General features: G+C 45.3%; 1 long non-coding RNA gene across 1 annotated transcript in view; it reads right to left on the reverse strand.

Moving 5' to 3' along the window:
- LOC107122290 overlaps positions 1–19,161 on the reverse strand; it is a 56,586-nt gene extending 37,425 nt beyond the window's left edge. Inside the window, exons 1-2 of the long non-coding RNA XR_001482903.1 lie at positions 19,099–19,161; positions 8,282–8,322 (exon numbers count right to left, since the gene is read on the reverse strand). This is a non-coding gene — a long non-coding RNA (uncharacterized LOC107122290). The remainder of the gene's footprint in view (positions 1–8,281; positions 8,323–19,098) is intronic.
- Between the last annotated feature and the right edge of the window lie 3,094 nt (positions 19,162–22,255).

Here is a 22,255-nt window from a genome sequence, read left to right on the forward strand (position 1 = left end):
ATAATAATAATAATAATATACTTTACTGTTATTGTACATAGTACAACGAAATTAAGATGCAATCATTTCGGTGATCTACAACAATATTTATATACACTCACACAACCATTCACAACTATCTCATAACTCCCTTAAGGTTTGAATCAATCAATCAGTCAATCAATCAATCACACAATGGAGATACTGAACAATTAAGAAGGTACCTGTGGCAGATCGCAGTGAGATGAAGTGCAGAAAATGGTCTACCATGGATGGTCCTAACCATCTTATGAATTCCTTGGCTAAGATCAGCATCTTGTATTGTGACAAGTCATGTACTGTGCTTCTGGTGACTCTCTGACTAATATATGAATTATAAATACTAAGATAGCCTCTGAAGAAACCGAGGACTGATTCTCATGTTAGCACGGTGTCATAGTGCCCACTCCAAAAACTCACAGTGCTGCAGTTCAGTTCCATGTTGCTATGGTAACCTAAATATTGCAAGTGACCATATTGGTCCTTTAGAAACAAATCCAAAAGCAAAAGTAGCATAATTATTATTAGAGCCATTTATAAAGTAACAAAGAAGCGAGAAATTAGCTTTTGAGTTCATCCAAACTTTTCACACTGCAGAGTTTTGATGAAAGCTTGATATGTTAATTGGCCATATCAAAGATTCTTTTGCTTCCAAAAAAGGCAAAGGAGGGGCTCAGTGGAGAAGCACAAGCTTTGCATGCCAGAGGTCCCAGGTTCAATCCCTGGCATCTCCTGCTAATTAAATGGTCTCAGACAGCAGATGTTAAGAATGACCTTTATCAGCCAGGGACCCTGGAGAGCCATTGCCAATCAGAGTAGACAGCTAGCTCGATGAAATTGTCTGACTCAATATACGGCAACTTCATTTATTCATATAAATCTTTGAAATCAGGTAGGTTATGCTGATTTTTTTTGTCTCGAGGCAGGGGGATTGGGGGAGCAGGTAGAAGATGTCAGAGCTGACATTCTGAAAGCAAGCTGGTAAGATACAATAAGTGCTCTATAAGTTCAAACTAGTTATACAGACAGTGTCCAGGGCCAGTGCCTGGTTTGGCCAAAGTGCCTGTGGCAAAGTCAGGGATTTCCCCAAAGCTGCAGCAGCCAAACGGGACCCATCCCCCTCCCTCATGCCTTGAGCAGCCACCATTGACTCGGCCAGAACTCCCAGGTTGGGACACTGGGTGTCAGGTAGTTGCAGCAACTGGACGTGGGCCTTGCCACCTTTCCTGGGCCCCAGAGCTTTGGGCGCTGACTAATGACATCATTTCCCTGCTCCAGGACACCAAAGCTGATGCCAGGGAAGAGCAAGCCTCAGAGGCCATCGGGCCAGCTGGTGAGCCAGCAGAAGTCCAACCATGATGGCATGGGTGGGGCCCAGAGAAGGGCCTGGCTGAAGACCTCCCGGGAACCAGCCAGTGCAGGAAAGGGGGAGAGCCAGGAAGGATGGAGGAGACTGAGGGGAGTGGTGTCCAACCCCTAACCCAAATAATGGTTCAGGCCATTGGGGTGGGGGGGGAAGCATAAATGGTGACTCCACAACCAGGCCAGGGAGGAGAAGAAAGGAGGAGTGTGCTTAGAGTTGCCACCCTCCAGGTAATGGCTGGAGATTTCCTGCTATTACAGCTGACCTCCAGGCAACAGATATCAGTTCACCTGGAGGAAATGGCTGCTTTGGAAGGTGGACTCCATGCTATTATACCTCATATAAGTCCCTCTCCTCCTCAAACCCCGCCCTCCTCAGGCTCCACCCACAAAATCTCCAGGTATTTCCCAGCCTGGAGCTGGCAGCCCTAAGTGTACTGTACTTTGGAGGAACACCGCTCCTGGAAAGAAAGGGGGGACTTGAGTGGTTTGCTGTTCTGAGACCTGGGGAAACCCTGCACAAGTAAAGCGGAGCAACGGCCAAAGGGCAGGAGGTGGCACAGGTGGGGGAGGAGGCTCACAGAGAACTCATGTCATACTCTTGCAAATTGGAATCCTTCAGGGAGGAAGGTAGTGAACACATATACTAAATAAGTAACTTCATGGGACCAAGGGGTATTCCCACCGGTCCTTCGTGTCCCTCGCCCCCCCTGTTGAGCAGACAGCTGCAGTACCCGTTTCCGGTCACTAGCAGTGCTATTGCAGAAGCCCAGGCAGGAAGCAGAGAAGCCACTCCTTGCTCTGCTGAGCTACCATGTTGGTGCAGAGACTAAGATGACTGGGTCTTGCTGGCCAAGTCTCTGGGTCGAAATCCCCAAAGCGATAATATGAAATGTCACCAAAAAGTAAAGGAAAAGAAAACATTGGTGGGGGGGATGGGGGCGTTCATTCCTGGAAACTGACTTTCTGCATTGCAGGAGCGAATGCATTCGTGCTGATAACGCAAGGCTCTGAAAATATTGTCTGATTTAAAGAAAGACAGCAGGGTTCCTGGTAAAGATAGCCCTTGTATCTTAATGCAGATAGAAAGGTATGTCTGAGGCCTTATCAGAAAGGCAGCGTGAGCCACGTGCATCTCTTAACAAATCTTCCTTGGAATCTTTGAAACCCTCAAGGGGAAGAACGTAAAAGCAAGACGAACCCTTTCAACGATAATGGGATGTGATCTCCCATACGAGAACTACAATATGTGCCTGAATTAAGAACCACGGACTGGAGAGTAAAGCCTCTCTCCATTACACCACTTTAAATCCACCCTCAAGGCTCTCTCAGCCTGATCCAGCTCCCAGCAACAAAGGCTTTGTCCCTTGTTTCACTTCGCATCCTTATGACCTCCCTCAATGATTTGGGAGAGTGGCTAGCTGACATTTTGCTTCCAGGCACAATTGGTGGTATCGGTTATTACTTTTAATATCCCTAAATAGCCTAGGGTCTGTATATTTAAAGGGGCCTCCCACTCCCATAGGATCCAGCCCATCAATTAAAATCTTTTGTGGATGCAGTCTTCACTGTGCCTCCAAGTTCAGAGGTGAGGTGGGTTGTCCCTGGAGACTGGGCCTTTTCAGTGGTGGGCCCATGATACTGGAAGTCCCTGCAGCTGCTTTCCTGGGGGGTAGGTCATCCAGTTTTAGGTGGTGAACACTTTTGAGAATCAGCCTTCTACTTGATGTCTGTGAGTGTATGTTTTGCTGCTCTGATTAGATGTTTCCACTCTTGACTGTTATGATTTATATGCTTATCAACTCTGGCTTTTATCATCATGGGAAGTTAAAGTACTATTTTATGTTCCTATTCCAGGATTATATAATTTTTTAACGTATGAGTGTTTTATTGTTTTAAAACTTGGAAGCCCTCTTGGGAACCATTCGACTAAGAATTTTCCAGGGCGTATATTTTCAAATACATACACAAATATCAAAACAGTTACTCCCACACACACAGATACCAAGGTTTATTTGCTTGCTTGCTGTCAAGTTGCAGTTGATTTATGGTGACCCTGTAGGGATTTCAAGGCAAGAGGTGTTCAAAGGTGGTTTGCCATTGCCTGCCTCTGCATAGTAACCCCGGTATTCCTTGGTGATCTCCCCCAAATATTGACCAAGACCGACCCTGCTTAGCTTCTGAGATATGATGAGATCAGGCTGGCCTTGGTCATCCAAGTTCAGGGCAAACACCATAATGGGAAATCCTATTTTCTGCTGCTGGTTCATAATTACATAAACAGTAAACCTGGGGACCAAAAACAAAGATACTGGGTACATACCAGAACAGAAGGCCATTGTTTTTATGCTCTGCTTATGGATTTTATGCTCTGCTGATGGATTTCCTGGAAGGATCCGGTTGGCAGTGGTGGAAAACAGGATACTGGGCTAAATGGACCCTTGGTGTGATCCAGAAGGACTCTTCTCGTGTTCCTATAAACAGTTGGGGATTTTCTCAAACCGATTGCTACCCTGAGTCTTTTGAATAAGACAGGGTAATTAATGATCTAAAAAAACAAGTAAATAAAGTTCTCATGGGCCTGGGGTCTCTCTTCTCCTCTCCTCAAATGCCATCTTTATGAAATGCCCCATGATTCGGTCTTGAATAAGAAACCGCTATTTAATATACTTTAACTCTCTTTTAACAAGATGTTAAGCGGGTGCCTGTACTTGCAGCCATCATCCTGTGCAAATTAATTGCTGATTAATTTATTTTAAAACATATTTACGAAGGGAAGCCGAATGTATAAATCTATTACAGAGTGCTTAACCTCAATAAATAAGCCTTAAATAATTCAGCGACGACTGGCTTAACATACAGTAACTCTCCCATTATATCTGCATTAAATCCTTAGAGGAGATAGTTAATTTCAAGCATGACCAAATTATCCACAACGTGACAATTAAACATTCACTCTGGGTTGCAGATCTGCCACGAAATTCCATCCTTCACAGACAGCCACACTTCAGGGATCAGAACTGTCAGGGAAACTGACAAACGGACATGATTGACACCTGCAAACTTGGGATCTGATTTTTCCCCCCTTCTCTCTGTTTCCCAAAGCCCATCCTGTGATGAGGATTTTATACCACCTCCCGCCAGGGGGAAGAAAAAGAAGAAGAAATCAAGGAAGAAGAGGAGGAGGTAAGTGTAACACCAGTAGGTTTGCTTCGCTCCCATTACAAGCAGAGGGAGAAATCCCGATTCCCCTTGGGGTGGAAATAAAAGATGAACAGAGCTTAATTGTTTTGAACTCAAAAGGCAGCAACAAACCCCACCCTGGGCACCAGTTAGCAATTGCATTTACTGTTGAGAAAGTACTAGAGTTCTTTAAAATTTGGCAAATGTTTCAATTTACATCTGTAACGTATCGAACAGCAAATTTCACATTTGCAGTTTTCCATTCAGATTGATCCGAAGCCGAGTTGCACCCTTCTAAGCTCATTGACTTCAGTGGGTTTAAAGGTAAAGGTTCCCTTGCTCGAAAGCCAGTCGAGCCTGACTCTAGGGTTGTGGTGCTCATCTCCGTTTCAAAGCTGAAGAGCTAGCGCTGTCCGAAGACATTTCCGTGGTCATGTGGCCGGCATGACTAAACACCAAGGCGCATGGAACGCTGTTACCTTCCAACCAAAGTGGTGCCTATTTATCTACTTGCAATTTCTTGCTTTCGAACTGCTGGGTTGGCAGGAGCTGGAACTAGAGACGGGAGCTCACTCCGTCATGCATCACACTCAGGTCTCGAACTGGTTAACCAGTGGGTTTAGACAGGCCTAATTGTGCTTAAGATTGCATTTATGAGGACTTGTTCGTTAATTGTTTCTTGCAGTCATTCAGATGAGAAATCTCATACCCGTGTCAAATACAAAATGCTGTTGCACGCCAATTTTCAGAATCATTGAGATGCTAAATACTATTGCATGCCACCTTTCAAATATTAAATATTTAATTTAATTTATGGAACTTGTATCCTGCTTTTTGGCCAGTGACAACCCCCCAGCTCACGAAATTTGTAAAACACAACTGCTATTATTAATAATATTATTATATAGTAATAATTAAATGTTATCAAACTAAATACCATCATATGTCATTATCAAATGCAGTCAAATATCAAATACTGAACTAAAATATCACAGGATGACAAATGTTTGGTGAATGCTCAGTAAAGACTCATATATTCAGGGAATATCTGGAAAACAGTCGAAAGCAACATTCTCAGAGACCAAATAAATTTTCCCTAAGCAGGTGAAATACCCAGCAACTACTTGGAATCAATTGTCTTGCAGAAGAAAGGGCCTGTGAGCAGCAGTCCAGATAAATCAGTGTGTCTGACAGTGATGCCTGCAAGCCGTATGGGGACTGGGCTCATCATCATGCTGAGAGTCTAAGGCCAAACTCGTATGTGCATTATCCGGCACAAGAATGAAAGAGTAAATCTCCTTTTCTGCTTGGACCTCTATTGCTTCAGAAACCCATCCCAATGTGTAAAACTGCCTTTTTGTTTTTCATATGTGAACACCAGTTTTCCAAGTTGCAGATTTAAATACAGGTCGAGATGAGTGGCTGTGTAAATTTGTCCGTAGCATTTGAAGAAGTCAGCAGCAGACACTCACGAAAGCTCATACCCCACCATAACTTTTGTGAGTCTTTAAGGTGCTAGAGGACTCTTGTTCTTTTCTGTATTTAAATATATTTCACTCACTTACTTCATTTATATCCCACCTTTCAAATATAACTGTTAGTATTTATTAGGTTCACTTACACCCCACCTTTTCCCCCAAAGGGGATCCAAAACAGTTTGCATCACCCTCCACTCTTCCATTTCATCCTTGCAACAACCATATGAAGTAGGTTAGCTTGAGGATGGGTGACTGGCCCAAGATCACCCAGCAAGCTTCCATGACAGAGCAGAGATTCGAACCTGGGTCTCCAAGATTCTAGTCCAACATGCTAACCACTACTCCACACTGATTCCACAAACCTGATCTGAATTTGGCACCACAAGCAATGACATTTGGGGTATAGAGTTTATCTTCCTGAGAGAGTAATGCTAAGCAAATCTCCATAGAAATAAGTTCGCTTGGCCATAGCTTGGAGGAATAGAATGTATTTTCCATGGCAAATGTCCTGGGTTAAATCTCTGGCAGATTCAGTTAAATAGATCTTAGATTATAAAGCTGGGAAAGACCTCTGTTTGAAACCCTGGAGAGCCACTGCCAGTCAGAACAGCCAAAGCTGGGCTAAAGGTAAAGGTTTCCCTTGCTCGAAAGCTAGTTGAATCTGACACAAGGGGGCGGTGCTCATCTCCATTTCCAAGCCGAAGAGCCAGCACTGTCTGAAGACGTTTCCGTGGTCATGTGGCCGGCATGACTAAACACCGAGGTGCACGGAACACTGTTACCTTCCCACTGAAGTGGTACCTATTTATCTACTTGCAATTTCTTTCTTTCAAACTGCTAGGATGGCAGGAGTTGGGGCCAGAAATGGGAGCTCACCCTGTCACGTGGCACTAGGGTCTCAAACTGCCAAGCTACAGAGTTATTTGGCATAAGGCAACTAGCTAGGTTTATAGTGCAGAATTCCAGTATTTCTGGGGCACTGTGTTTTCTTTCCGCTATATCAGGGATGACCAACTGGTGGCCCCTGGGTCTTATTGAGCAGCCAAGGCAAATTTTATATAGTAGCCCTTGGCAACCATGCTGAAGTTTAATCATGGTATGGCAAAATGTTTGCCTGCCTTTTCACCAGTAACATAGCAAACACAATATAGGTCCCCTTCCCCCCCCCCCGATGTAAGTGGTATATAATATGGAAATGTACTTATTTACCCTTTATGCTCTACTGTGAAAAGGACGAACTAGTAGAAAGAACTTTTTCTCCCCTCTCCCATAATACTAGAAGTTGAGTTTGACTGATTAAATTGATTCAGGAAAGCACTTTTCACACAATGTTCATGGGACTCCTTGCAACAAGGAGAGGTGATGGCTGTTAGCTTAGATAGCTTTAAAAGGAGATTCAAAAAAATTGTGGAGGGGGAGAGGCCTGTCAATAGCTACGATCATGGCTCTTTTTGTAGAAAAAGCCCAGCAGGAACTCATTAGCATAATAGGCCACACCTCTGACAGCACAGCTTATTAGCACATTAGGCCACACCCATGTGTTACCAGAAGTGTGGTCATCCAGCCACACCCACCTTTTGCTTCTTATTCTGTTTACCTTGTTTGTTGTCAAAACCCAGGGCCTTTTTTTTGTAGCAGGAACTCCTTTGCATGTTAAGCCACACACCGCTAATGTAGCCAATCCTAATGAGTTTCTGCTGTTGGGTGTGGCCTATTATGCTAATGGATTCCTGCTGGGCGTGGCCAACTTGGGAGCCAGCCGGAACTCCGTTCCTGTGCGTTCCTGCCCAAAAATAGCCCTGGCTACGATAGCCAAATGGATCCTTCACTATTCAGTGACAGTGTGCCTGACAACTAGCTGCTGAGAATTAAATGGGAGGGGAATGTTGCTGCTCTCATGCTCTGTTTGTGGACTTCCTAGAATTGTCTGCTTGGTCATTGCACACTGTTTAGAGATGACAAACTGGTCCAAAACAGCAGGATTCTTCTTACATTCTTATGTGCTCAAATAGGACCAAATTGATTATGGAGCCCCACCCCCTGTACAGAAATAGAATGACCCTTGCCATTACAGCAGTTGGCTACCCCAACACAATGTGGTTATGTTTTAGTCATGCAATGCTTGCTTGGGAGAAATTCCCATCTGGATGCATCCTAAAAAGAGAAAGGCAGTGAGTCCCCAGCACTTCACCCCAAGCAAAAAAAAATGTTTCAGACAATTAAGAAACAAATTACACTACCTGATGACTTCTCCCTAGATCTCCATCCTGTAGTCCCTCCCCTGTGAAGAAGAAGAAGAAAAAGAAGAACTCAAAGAAACGAAAAAGACACAGGTATGTCTGCTCTGGTATTTTATTCTGCGTGGCTCCAGACTTTGTTCCAGCTCTGAAAGATCCATCATCAGAAGAGGGAAATTATTTTAATGCAAGAGACTGTAGTTACTTCTGAATTTTAATGATCAAAGTTAATGTTTGGCAGAATACTTGGGTCTAATCCACCAACCCAGTCTAGAAAGCAGGGGGGGAGGGTGGACTTTGGAGGAAAGATGCTTTTTGTTGATCCTAGCTGCTTCCACATTAGAACACTTTTGCCCTGCTCAGATATTCCTTTGCTGCAATCAGTGGCAAGCATGATTGAAACCGGGGTTTCACACAGCAATTAAGGTAGTGAGAAATTTACACAAAGTACAGCAAGTTGCACTCTCACCAGTGTTCCCTCTAAGCTGAGTTAGTGGCCCCGGTCACACGGGAGGCTTTGATCTGCGAGAGGGACAGATCGGGGGCACATCAAGTGGGCGCAATCACACCACAACATCTGGGAAGCGTCGCGGACCCGTCCCCGATCCGTCTCTTCTGGTCGAAGATGCGGATTAAAAAAACCCTACAAAACACTACTACTTACCAGAAAATCCGCAGCAGTGGCGGCCGTGGGATCGCCAGCGCGCTCGTCTCCAGCAGCATGTGAGGTCCCCTGCCAAACTGCACAGGCGCACACATGTGCAGCGGGCTCTCCTCGGTCATCCATCTGTGGCTTCCCCCCGGCATCTGATCATGCCAGGGAGCAACTGCGTAGCGGTTTGGGGGATCTGTCTGATCCCGCCGCCGCGCTTCTCTTTCGATGCGGCTCAAAAAAGCCGCACTTCAGCCGCACCTTTTCCCCCAGTGTGACCGGGGCCAGTGTGAGCTAGCTCACAATTTTTTAGCCTCTGGCTCACGCATTTTTGTCCTGGCTCAGGAAGGATGGCTCCAGAGTAAACTAATTTGTGCAGCAGCCAAATTGCTCGTTCACAACTTTAATGCCAGTAGCTCCCCAAGTAGAATTTTTGCTCACAAGACTCCACAGCTTAGAGGGAGCATTGCCTCTCACATATATTTACTTGGAAGTAGGTCGCATTCAATAAAGTTTCTTCATCACCCTGCAATTTTCCATTTGTGCTTAGAGACTACCTATAGCCCCAGTATTCCAGTATCAATATTTAATTATAAGCTCTTGTGGGAGAGGGGAGTACTGATCTCCACATTGTAGTCAAGTCAAATGTTCATTATTTTTCTTAGACTTTTGTAGAAGCACTACTACATAAAAATAAAATACAAAGTGGCTTTGGCTGCAAAGTGAAAAGCAATGTTAAATTATCTCTCCACCAATACAAAGAATTGATAATCAACAATTGATATAGGTATGCTAATGAGAGTGGGAGGTAGTTAATTCCAATGAAAGAAGGAAGAGAAGAAAATGTAAAGGGAGAGTGGCACTGAGAAACTTCAGTAGCCCTTTGACTAGCCTGGGGCTATGATTGCATTTTATGTAGCACGCAGAAGGAGAAAAAATCAGGTTTGAAAAAAGATGAGAGGACAAGAAAGAGACACTGGGTTGCCAGACGTTGCCAGCATGTTATCTGGATTCTCCATTCAATTGAGTGACTAAATTATGGCAATTCTGGGAATCCTGCAAGGAATTCTTTTTTTGTGCCTAAACACTTTCTGACTTTTATAGTGATGCACATCCTGATTTGTTGCCCATTTGCAGATTTTTATTTTCAATTTTCTTGCAGGTTATCTTCAAAGAAGAGAAGACACAGGTAAGGACACTGGAGGCTTTGGTCATTACTTAAAAGCAAACTAGAGAACTTACATGCAGCCATCAGCGCAAGTAATTTTTCCCAGTGGAGCAAATAGTGGCCCTCTGGGGCTGTTTCAAGTAGAGAAAACAGACCAACAGGGAAAACTTAAGCCCTCATGTCCCAATGCAAATCAGGCTGCCACAAGCCTGAGAGTTCATTTTCCAGTGCCATCAGTGAAGCAACTCCCTGGGGCATTTCATGTCAGGAATACTGCATGGGAAGTTTAAGCCTCCTGCCCATGCTGTGTGTTCCCAGTCCAAATCAGGAGATCTGCACTGGGAACTCCCAGACTGCTGTATTAACCATCATTGTGAACTTTATAACCTGTGAACTGGCCCCTATATTAACATCTAGAGATTCAGAAGAAGGGGGTGAACCCTGAATAATGACAATTCTAGCACCTTACATCATTTAACAAGTGTGTTCCAAAAGGTGGGGGGTGACAGTGATTTACCAGAGCCTAGGACCAGAAAACAGGGACTGTGCTTGGTAAATAGGGACACTTGGAACAGATGTCATTTTTGAAAGCAGAGTATGTGTTGTGTTCATGTACCCAAATGACCATTGTACGCAAACAAGCTTTGTGATCCTCCCACAATGGTGATGCATTAGAGCCTTTAAGTTGCTCATTGAGTAGAATGGCGGCCTACCAATTAATTGGCTCTTTTTTATTTAGTTCCTCAAGCCCCAAAAGCAAAAGGAAGGAAGAAAGAAAACACAAGAAACAGTAAGTAGGGGGGCATGTGTGAATGCATCAGTGCCCCTTGGCTAAACTGTGCATTTGTTCGTGTGCATGGGGATTGGCTAGCATAATTGTTAGACCCTTCTACTGATGTTTGTTTTCTTTACTTATCTTGTGAATGAAGCTGGTGCAAGGTAGTGGAACAAACCTGCCATGTTAGCTTGAGGTGTGAGACGGCATTTGTTTTTGAGCTCGTGATGGCAGTGACAGCTAGGGCAGTGTCCAGCACTTTGGGTTCAGCACTTTTTAAAAAAAATTAAAAATTGCTATAACACTCTAGCACTCTAACAATTATCACTTATTTTTTAAAAAACAAAACCCTAGTGATGCCACAGGGGAAATGGCAGTCATGAGGAACTGTCAGGCAGGAGCAGAAAAGAGCAAGAGTCTAGTAGCACCTTAAAGACTCACAACATTTGTGGCAGGGTATGAGATTTCATGAGTCACTGCTCACTTCTTTAGACACCAAGGCAGAAGAACGCATAGAAGCTCCCATGAGGAATCTCCTTTGTCAATATGCATGGTTCTGCATTTCTATTTGTGATGCAAACAACATGGGGAATCCTTGCCATATGGATGCAACCAGTTAGGACTATGAAGTTACACTGCTCAGCAGGACATTGTCAGTTTGGAGGCTGATAGCTGAATGGGTCTGCCCTCCCGGGCTTGGCCTAAAGTGCTATGCTTTATGGAGAACCAGAGCCTATGACAAAAGAATGCTAATTTTTAAAAGAATTGTAGAGGTTCGGTAGGTGAGCTTTGATTATTAGGAAGTGGCTGTGGCCAAGCACCCATGAGGGCCTGGAAGAGGCGACCCCTGCCAGCTGAAGGGAAGGAGAAGATTGGTGGTTGTATGTGAAGAAAAGAGCAGTTGGGATTCTGCAAGAGAAAAAGTAAAGAGCAGACAGGATCTCCCTATCTGCCTCCCTCCATTCATCCCTCCCTCCCTCTCTTTCTCCCTGTCCCTCTCCAGCTCTCTGGGGATCTGATAGCCTATAGGGATGTGCCTCTATGCTTCTACCTGTGGTCTGCTTATATATTTGTAAATAAGTGTTAGAAAAATGCCATTTGTTTCAAGAGCTCTTTCCTCCAAAGGGAAATAGCCAAGGTGAACTCCACCCCTGGAACTTCTTCCCCATCCTAAGGCCCTTCAGCTGATGAGAGTGACCATAAGACCATAAGGCTAACTAATGAGTTCATGCTAGGGGCTCTCTCTAGAAAGAATGATCCTAGAAATTTCCACACTCCTCTTATTTAAACCTTTCTCAACTGATGGTTTATACTATTTGATGGTGGAAAGTGCCATCATTGCTGTCAACTATTGGCAACCTGCTAATGTTTTCAAGGCAAGAGACAAACAGAGGTGATTTGTCATTGCCTGCCTCTGCCTAGCAACCATGAACTTCCTTGGTGGTCTCTCATCCAAGTACTAACTAGGGGTCACTCTCCTGAGAGAGTCTGAGAGCTGATGAACTCAAACTAGCTCGACCACCCAGGTCAGGAGAATACTATTTACTCAATTAAAAAACTATGAAAAAAATACAATGCAACAAAAAGAAAACAATGCAACAGAACAACCCTCCCATCCCAACCATATATCAAAAATAATGTGAAAGTAGAAATTGACAGCTTACAACAGAGAGGCGTTGATTAGGGATGGGCACTAACCAGGAAAATGGAGGTTTGGTTCGTGAGGTTCATAGTTCTTCCCTCCCTCCTTTGTTTATTATTTATTTATTTTTGAGATTTTTATTTTGTCCTCCCCAAAGTGGGCTCAGAGCGGATCACAAAAAAACGAGTACAAGACTCGTTACAATAAAATCACATTAAAATCATGAAAACAATAAACAATAAAATTGCACAGTTAGCAACAATTTCATATCAATCTGTTGGGGGCACAAGATGGAATCAAATGGCCCTTTCAGCGAGTTGAGAACTAGAACATGGAGGCCAACTGAAATGGACACCTGCCACCTCACCCAAAGGCCTGGCACCTTCATTTTCCAGGCCCTGCAGAATGGTAGAAGGTCCTGCAGGGCCCTGATCTCCAATAGGAGCTGATTCTGCTGGCAGCGACTCCCCAAGGCCAGCAGAATGAAAGGGGGGAGGGAGATCTTGCAAAAGCATTTAAAGGGCCGTTTCAGCCATCCCTTTTGCTCCTCCCCCCCCCCCCACTTCCAAGTGAGAGGGAATAAAAGGGATTGCTGAAATCACTTCCAGCTGGGAAGGCATTTTAACTGCCTTCTCAGTTGACTCACTGAGTCATGCCACCACAGTCTCTTTAAATGCCTTCTCCAAGCCCCGCCCCCAGCACCAGCATGTCTGCCGACATGAACTACATGAACCCACCTGGTAGGTTCATGGGGGATCGTGAGGGCAGGATGGCACAAGCCGAGGTTCACAAACCTCGAACCAGACCTGGTTCTTGATGAATTTAGGTTTGTAATTCTGTTTGTGCCCATCTCTAGTAGAGATTGCTATGCTGAGCAAAACTGCCTATGTAAATTACCACATTTACCCAAAAGGAAGACGAGCCTAAATGTAGGACAATCCCCCTAAGGTAAAGGTTATATGCAAAATGGCTTTTTTTTTTCATGTACATTGCGGTAACTTGTATGTGAATTTAAGATGGTGCCCTCGTTTTCTTGGCAGCACAAATAGGGAAAAAACCATTCTTCCTTTTGGGTAAATAGGTATGAATTTAGCACCTTCGTACAAGTCTTGTTTTACATACTTTTAAAATATCAATGATTTAGTATATATCTGCTTCTGCTTCTGCTACTCATAGGCCGGAGCATGGAACTATTACAGGGAACTAAACACCCCTCCCTTTTCTCAGACCAAAAAAAAGATGTGTTCAAAAATCTTCAAGATTCCCCAGGCACTTTCAAACTAAACTTTGAAAGCACCAGGACTAAAAACAGTCTCAGTTTTAAAAACTGAAACAGATGCCCAGCATGCTGAAATCTGTGCTCAGTACATGAGTTGGTTTTTTATTCCCGTTGAACTGCAGCATACACAGGGTTCTGATAATATCTTTGGTGAGTTTGTGGCTAGAAGCAACCCTTGCAGGTACATAGATGGAGTTCCTACAGATGAAGCTCCTTGCTTGGTCTGAGATGTGTTACCCACATAGAGCTGCTGCTTCATACCTTGATATTGAGCTTTCATTAATTTCACATAGCCACGGACAAGCCTGGGAGCAGCTTGCCAAATTGTTCCAACACCTATGGGAGGCTAATGTTCTATTTTTCCCCCCCTCTCTTCCTTTTCAAAAGTGCTCGTAGTCGGCCACGAAAGTCCCAACGCCACCACCATCACCATTACCGCTCTGGCTCAGAGAGCACTAATTCCTTCTCCGAAAGCTGTGGAAGCAGGTGAGCATGCCGTGCACAGGTTGGGTTCCGCCATTTTGTATCAGCTGGCTCAAGGCCACATTCATTTCACTACAGGATTCCTTTACCTGACACAAAATGCTTGTTGCTCATACCTGTAATCGTCTATAGTTAGGTGCTACACACCTTGTAACAGGCCCTTGTGTTCCTCTGGCCCCAGGTGTAAATCCTGTACATATTCAGCTCCCAGAGGTACACCCTTCGGTAGTTTTCTTCTGCCACCTTTTGGAGTGAAATCTAAACGTTATGAAAACTAGACTGCCCCAGCTTAGTTTTTACATCAGTTGCTGAGTGTATATCTGTGTGCGTGGAAGGCTCTGTGTGCTCTTTTTTCCCTGTCCGTATTACAGTCTGAGCTCAGGCATCTGCATTTGAGGACTCTAATACAGAATGTCTCTCCCAACCAACGTATCACATTTTATAGTTTTCATTATTAAACACATACAAAACAAGATAGTAGGGCAAATCTGCAGAAAGGTGTAATGCTACAGAAATATAGAAAATAAAAGAAATCATCATTTGGTCCTGTTTAGACATTTAGTGTACATACATCTCATACTCCGAGAGGAAGGACAGCAAACTGCTTTCCCCAGAAGATGTCTGGATTTGGTATGACAGGCTGACACTGTTCATCCACTGGCAAACTGCCAGGCTGGCAAAAACTTACTTCTATGACACCTCTATTACTAGGGCTCTTAGGGGAAAGGAATTCCCTATTTTGGACCAATTGAAAAGTAGGTGCCAATTTAAAACTCCCACCAAAGCTAAATGAAACCAATCATCTTTTTTCTTATAATCCCAGCTAGGGCCTTTGCAAACACTACAATCCTAGGAGTGAATGAACTGAAGCGGAGTGGATTAGGACATTTTCAGTCCTAAAATTACTAAGTATTGTACTCAGGAAATAACAAATGCAGAAGAATCGGATTTGTTGTAATAGTGAGACAAGGTGTAGCACAATACAATGCGCTATCTGATAGAATAATATCAATCAAACTTCAGGGAAAGCCTGTCAATATAACCATCATTCAAGTTCATGCCCCAACTACAGATGCTGAAGAGGAAGAAATTGAAAGCTTTTATGCAAGAGTCCTGGAAGAAACTGATCACACACCTAAACAAGATATGCTATTACTCATAGGTGACTAGAATGCAAAAGTGGGGAACAAAGTACAATCAAATATTGTGAGAAAATTTGGGCTAGAAACATGAAATGAAGCAGGAAAGCGACTCATAGAATTCTGCGAAGACAAGTTGTTCATTGTGAATACATGTTTCAGGCAAGTGAACAGATGATTGTATACATGGACATCACCAGATGGCCAATACAGACATCAGATAGATTACATAATCAGAAGCAGAAGTTGAAGAAGCTCTATTCTTGCTGCTAAAATAAGATAAGGAGCTGACTGTGGTATGGATCACGAACTGTTAAATGTCAAAAATTAGAATAAAGCTTCATAAAAGCACCAAAACATTCATAGTGCCAAAATACAATCTAAACAACATTCCTGAAAAGTTTAAAGGCCATGTAAAGAACTGGTTTATATTACTAAGTTCAAGTGAATGGAAACTGGAAGAACTGTGGGTTGAAACCAGAAATATTATCAAGAAAGAATGCACAAAGAGTATTCCTGTAGTCATAAGAAATGAAAAGGCTCAGTGGATGACTGATGAAACTGTTATAATTGCTAAAGATAGTTGAGAAGCGAAAGTAAAAGGGGGCAGAAATAGAATCAGAAATCTCAATGCAGTGTTCCAGCAACTGGCCCATAGAGATAAAGAGAACTTTTATAATAATCAGTGTAAAGAAACAGAAGAGCCATGACCAGGATAGCCCCGCTCTTGGAGAACTGTGACTGACCCGAGGTCACCCAGCTGGCTGCTTGTGAAACACTGGGGAATCAAACCCAGTTCTCCAGATTAGTCCGCCGCTCTTAAACACTACACCAAAATGTAAGAAAGTTTAATAAACAAGAATAAAAATAGCAGGCACTGGTCTGTTCAAGCATCAGGCTGTTGAATTCAGATAGACTGGTGGTGAACTTCCACAAGCACTCACCAGGGAAAAGAAAGTGAGCATCCTCATTGTAGGGTAATTGAAGTGAGAGGTTCTGTCTCTTTATTTTAAAATGTGTATCTTGGTTTACCTAACTCAGCTCGAGGCACCTTCCAAAACAAAATAATAACATAAGGATAAAATTCTAGCATCATACACATCGTACACATTGGGGGGAACCAATATCACAAGTGCAGCAATGAGATAAGCCATAAAACATCAGCCATAAAATCACAGCTCATCCTGTGTAAAAGCCGTGCTGAAACCAGGAGAGCTTTACAGCTACTTCTGTCACCTGGCAGAGAAGTAGGTTTCTACACATCAGCAGGGAGAGCACATTCCGGAGCCTGAGGGCAACTGCAAGAAGGCCCTTTTAAAGCACATACAGAGCAGTCCTAGGCAGAGTTATACCCTTCAACATGTACTGAAGGGAATGGACTTAGATGGCTGTAACTCTGCTTAGGCCTGCACTGTTAAGTGTTCTGGTTTTTAAGGTGCTCAGGTGTACAATAGACACTTCAGCTCACTCATGGGGTATCAGGGTACTTTCTCATGACCTAGAAATCAGATGTAGCCCATGACTGCCTGTTTACTGGTGGGGGCAGGTTTGAAACAGGATTTCTGTCCATCTGTCCGTCAAAGCTAGGAAGAGTCACCACAAGCCTGACAAATATTCACTCTAGGCCCTCCACATATTCTAAAGAATATACCCAAGATAAATTAGAGACACTAGCACCAGCTAGAGTTGCCAACTCCAGGCTGGGAAATTCCAGTGGGGGGGAAGAGCCTGTGGAGGGTTGGTTTGGGGACGGACTTCAGTGGGATATAGTGTCACAGACTCCACCCTTCAAAGCAGCCATTTTCTCCAGGGAAAGTGATCTCTGTCATCTCGAGATGAGTTGTAATTCTAGGAGATCTTTAGGCCCCACGAGGAGGTTGGCAACCCTGCCTCCAGCCTCCTGCAGTTGTGTATCCCACCTTTCAGTGGCCCATAAAGAAGGAACTCAAAATGTACCACAGATGGCTGAGGTAATTCTGCACCATCCTAGAAAGCTGAAATGGCATTCAAGACACTTTGGCTGTGGTCACACTGGTGGCTTGGTGCAATATGGTGCCGCCTCTAATTGAACCGGTTTAAAGTGTTGTGGGATATATCAGCCACACAGCACAGCCTGCTGCGGGTTACCCACGGAGACATCCCATGGTAAAGCATCCACATTATTGCTGCACCTCAGCGACAGAGCGCACTGCAAAAAAATCCCCAAAATTCATGCACACACATAAGTGTCCATGCACATGCGCTCATGTGCATGCACACACATGCACACATAGGCAGGGTTTTTTTTAAAAAAAATGCCCCCTAGCGGCAGAACAGACCTGCAGGTTCAGACTGCCAAATCCGTTCTTCGTGCACTCCCCCATGTTCAGATATCCGGCCATGTGCAATGACTGTGCGGGGAACCGAAAACACCACTTGTGATGTGATGCCTTTTTAACCCGGCTCCAGGTTGTCCTATGACGGGATAAGTATGCCCGGGGAACGCCTGACAGATGTGGCTGTTTGACTACGCCCATTTGATCCGGAGGGGAGGAGTGGCTGTGTCGGGCCAAACCAGAGGTCATTTTGGGGGGGAACGCGGGGGAACGCAGTTCCCCCGGGTAAGGTACGGGGGGCGGGGCACATGACGAAGCCCCGCCCCCTGCTTCCGGCCGCCCCGCTTCCAGACCTCATTCAGCCAGGAGGAGGCAGGAGAAGAGGGAGGGTAAGTTGCTTCCTCCCTGCCTCTCCCCATCCCTGCCTGCCTGGGGCCAGGGAGGGCCTTCACGGGGCTTCCTTGCACTCCCGCCGGCCTTGCAGGTCCACCGCCGGGCCCCTCATGGGGGGCGGGTCCACCGGCCGGGACCGTTGGGGGTGGGGTGTGTGGCCTTATGACACATTTCCGGTGATGTCAGGAGGTGTGGCCTTATGACACACTTCCGGTGATGTCAGGAGGTGTGGCCTTATGACACACTTCCGGTGATGTCAGGGGGTGTGGCATATGCTAATCAGTTATGTTAATGAGTTCCCCTCGCTCTTTTTCTACGAAATGACCCCTGGGCCAAACTGCCCGTGTGATCACAGCCTTTGATTATTAGGGAAGTCTGAACATCACCCCTTAGTGGCCTGTATCTGCCCTTCCACATGCAAGCAGGCCTCGCCATTCCCCCTAGTCCTGCCAGCAGCCCTCTTATATGAAACATGCCCCTTCCAGACAGGTTCTGCAGTAACCACTCAGCCTTGTGTTCCACTTAGGCCTAGAGCCAGGTTCCAGGAGGAAGGCCGCAAGGCTAAATGGAAGCGGTCCCAGCATTCTTCAAAAAGCTCTAGGAAGTCAAATGGTGCCACAGAGGTGACAGACCCCCCTCTCCTCAGCCACGCCGTCCAGAACAACAGCTTTCCCTCTGCCACGGAAGTTGTAAGTATTCTCCCATCCGCTTCCTTCCTCAGTTTAGGCCCAAGGAGCCTGTGTGAAATTTTTATGACTCAATTACAGCCATGTTAGACTAAGTTGGTTTAAAGTTGTCTTCATTATTAATGGAGTGGCTCTCTGATGTATTAAAAGTCATTCCTCCACCCTGCATTTTGCACAAGGGGGGGAGGGAACGGCTCAGGCTTTAACCCATGAATAATAAAGAGAAGACATTTACCAAGGAAGTGGCCTCGGGCAATGATATTTTACAGGGACGTGTCTGTTATGTACCTCTTCTGCTCCGTGGATGAGCTCATTCCCAGCTGGTTCCTGTGCCCACTAGTTCAGGCCTCCCAGGCACGAAAGATTAAACCTATAAAAGAAAACATTTACATCTGACGGGGTGTGTGTGGGGGGGGAGAGGACAGTTATAGGTGAGGAGATGTTTACGCCCCTGCCCCATCACAAGTGAGTATTCTTGCTGCTCCTCAGGATGGTAATAGAGGCTGTGTGAGCATCCAAGGGGAAAATGCATGCTCAAGTCCCAAGGGCATTCTTTTTTTTTTTTACGTGCGCGGGAGATAGAGTGATGGCTTGAGTCCAACATGTGCTGTCAGCTCAAAGCAGCATTTGTTTGCACAAGAAACATGCCCAGGGGAGTCTCATTCCAGAGATCCTGTGTGCCCTTCCAGCATTTCCGAGCTAAACGGAAGAAGCTTCAATCAGTGTTAGACTTCCCATCTGGTTAGAGACACTGCAGTCCTGAATTTGGGTTTCTTGCAGTGACGGGGAGATGGTTCCATGAAAGGAAGGAGGAGCTTGCTTGTCTCTAGGAAATCTTTCATGCCCCCACTTGGGGGCCAAACCACACAAGAAGCTGTTTGGGTCCACATATGGGTCAATGAGCTGCAAAAAGCAGCTGTAAAGAGGGATATGGATCAGGGCACAGAATCGGGGAAGGTAAGGGGTCATTCTTCCCTATGCCATATGACTCTCATGGGCTGCTTTTATGCCTCAGGAGGGGATAAAACAGACACCTACACTGTGCTTGACTTTTGTCCTTACGAGGGGAGGCATTTCTGATCAGGTAATCAGTGCAGGGGTGGAAATGTGAAACTCCAGGCTTCCCCTGGGCCTCCACCACACCCAGGCCTGTAGCCAGGATTTTTTAGTTCGGGGGACATTTAAATTTTTAAGGGGGCAGTTAAATTACACTTAATTAAATGAATCTGAATGCCTGTCTTTAGAGGAGGAGGCTCTGAGCCCATTTCTAGCCCTTCCTTTCAAGGGACACGGCAGCAAGCGCATCAGTTCCTAGGGAAAAAATGGCTCAGAGGGCATTTAATTGCCTTCAGAAGGCATTTAAATACCTTTTGAGTTCCCTTCCACGGGGCAAGAAAGCCTTTCTGGGGGATCATTGGAGATGTACTGAAGGTGCCACTCTTGAGTGCCCTTCTAAGCTTTCTTGCCCTGTGGAAAGGAACTCAAAAGGCATTTCAATGCCCTCCAAACTGTCTTTTCCCTGGTCTCATGATGCGCCCCCCCCAAATTCTACAGTGGGAGGAAGAGGGAAGCTGGCAAGGGCTCTTTTTGTAGCAGGAACTCCTTTGCATATTAGGCGACACACCCCTAATGTAGCCAATCCTCCAAGAGCTTACAGTAGCCCCTGTAAGAAGAGCTCTGTAAGCTCTTGGAGGATTGGCTACATTAGGGGTGTGTCGCTTAATATGCAAAGGAGTTCCTCATACAAAAAGAGCCCATCCACACCATGCCTTTTTGCATCTCCATGACATTTCTGGAAGTCCAAACACTTGTCACCAGTATCATGTGTTTTGGCCTAGTTAGGTGGCCCTCTAACATTTAAGAGATATAAATACCTTTGTAACACCCCTGTTCTCTCTCCAAGGATCCTGGGCTGGTTTCAGGTTTTGGGGGCCCAGGCAGAGAGAAGGGCCCTCCCCCCACTCTTCCGGCCACCAGGCTCCCCACCCACCTGCATGCCTCCTACCTACTGATGTATCCCTCCCTTGTCTGCTCCTCTGCCCTCCTGCAGCCCTTTCCCCAGTGGCACCAGGCACTGCTTGTGCTCCAGGGAGCATGGGTTGCAGACTGTTAGCAAGTGAGTGGGCAAGGGAGGTGGGCAGAAATGGGCCCTGACAGGCCCTGGGCCCCAGCAGCTGCCCCACCTCAGTGTATGTTGACGCTGGTCCTGCAAGGATCCGTGCTTTCTGCACAGGCACACACCACTTTCCAAGTTACAGACAGCTCTCCCATTGTCTGCTGTACACTGTCTTTAATTTTCCTCTGTCGTGGTTTGACATGCGTGGCTTTAAAAGCTAAGAGGCAGTTTGACTGAAGACAAAAGCAATTGCCCTGTCATCTGTGATTGTGTGTAAGGTACCAAAGGAATGCTGGGTCACGGGAAATGGCAGGCTGTGTTTTATGTGGATGCCATGGACCCATTTTGCTAACAGCAGTGCTTTCTTCCAGCACGAGAGCATCCTTACATCATCAGCACGGAAAAAAACAGCAGGAAGAACACACCACTGTTCAGAGGACAGGTCAATAGATCCAACCCCTTCTACCTCAGCATTCATGCACATACTTTTACATGTGTGAATAATAAAAATAAGGAGCACTGTCCCCCTTCCGAATCTAGAGATTTAATTTCTAGAGACCTAGGAGGAGGGGGCCAAAACATGACAAACAGAAGCTGTAGTGGGGGGTGGGGATGGCTGACAACTCTTATTGCACGCTTTAAAATGAAGCCATTGTTATGTAGTTCATGTTGCCATGCTCGGAGGATGAACTTTAAGATTTAAGTATTAATGTGCCGCTGTTTGTAAAATCTCATTCAGACACCCCCTGCTGAGATTGCTTTCAAAGGCACTAATTAGGAGTTAATTAAAAAAGAAAAAAACTACCATTCCGCTTGAGCTGCTAGGGAGCTCAGAGCTGGGGTCCTTCAAAGTTTAGGTGGCTTGAACCCTCCGTATTGGCTTGCCAGTTTTCGTATTGTACCTGCTCCAATGGCTTTAACAGAAGCCAAGCTCGTAGGAATTGGTCTGGGAAAGCATTCTCTGTCACTCTGTCTCTATGGTAGAAAAAGCTTCAGTTCTGCACATCGGGTTACTATGAAAGGCAAAGGGACAGAGCCAATGAGAAAGCTGGCAATCCTGCCTTCATACCTTAAAGACCTCTGCCTCCCACTGAGGGCTGGGAGGTTTAATCTCACCCTGGGGTTTCCCATTTGCTGCTCGTCATAGCCCCCCCCCCCCATGCACAAATGCTTTCATATGAACCTTACCTACTTTCTACAGTATGAGCCAGGAAACAAGCAAAAGCCTTTTTAACGTCCTTCCTCCCAGGGTGAAGAGCAGCAGAGGCCAATAGCGGAGTCCTTGCCTTAAGCTCTTCAGCTACTCCCATTTGCCTCCTAGGCTCATGG

Source organism: Gekko japonicus, unplaced genomic scaffold, assembly GCF_001447785.1.
Source record: "Gekko japonicus isolate JY-2015 unplaced genomic scaffold, Gekko_japonicus_V1.1 scaffold135, whole genome shotgun sequence".
Classification (NCBI taxonomy): domain Eukaryota; kingdom Metazoa; phylum Chordata; class Lepidosauria; order Squamata; family Gekkonidae; genus Gekko; species Gekko japonicus.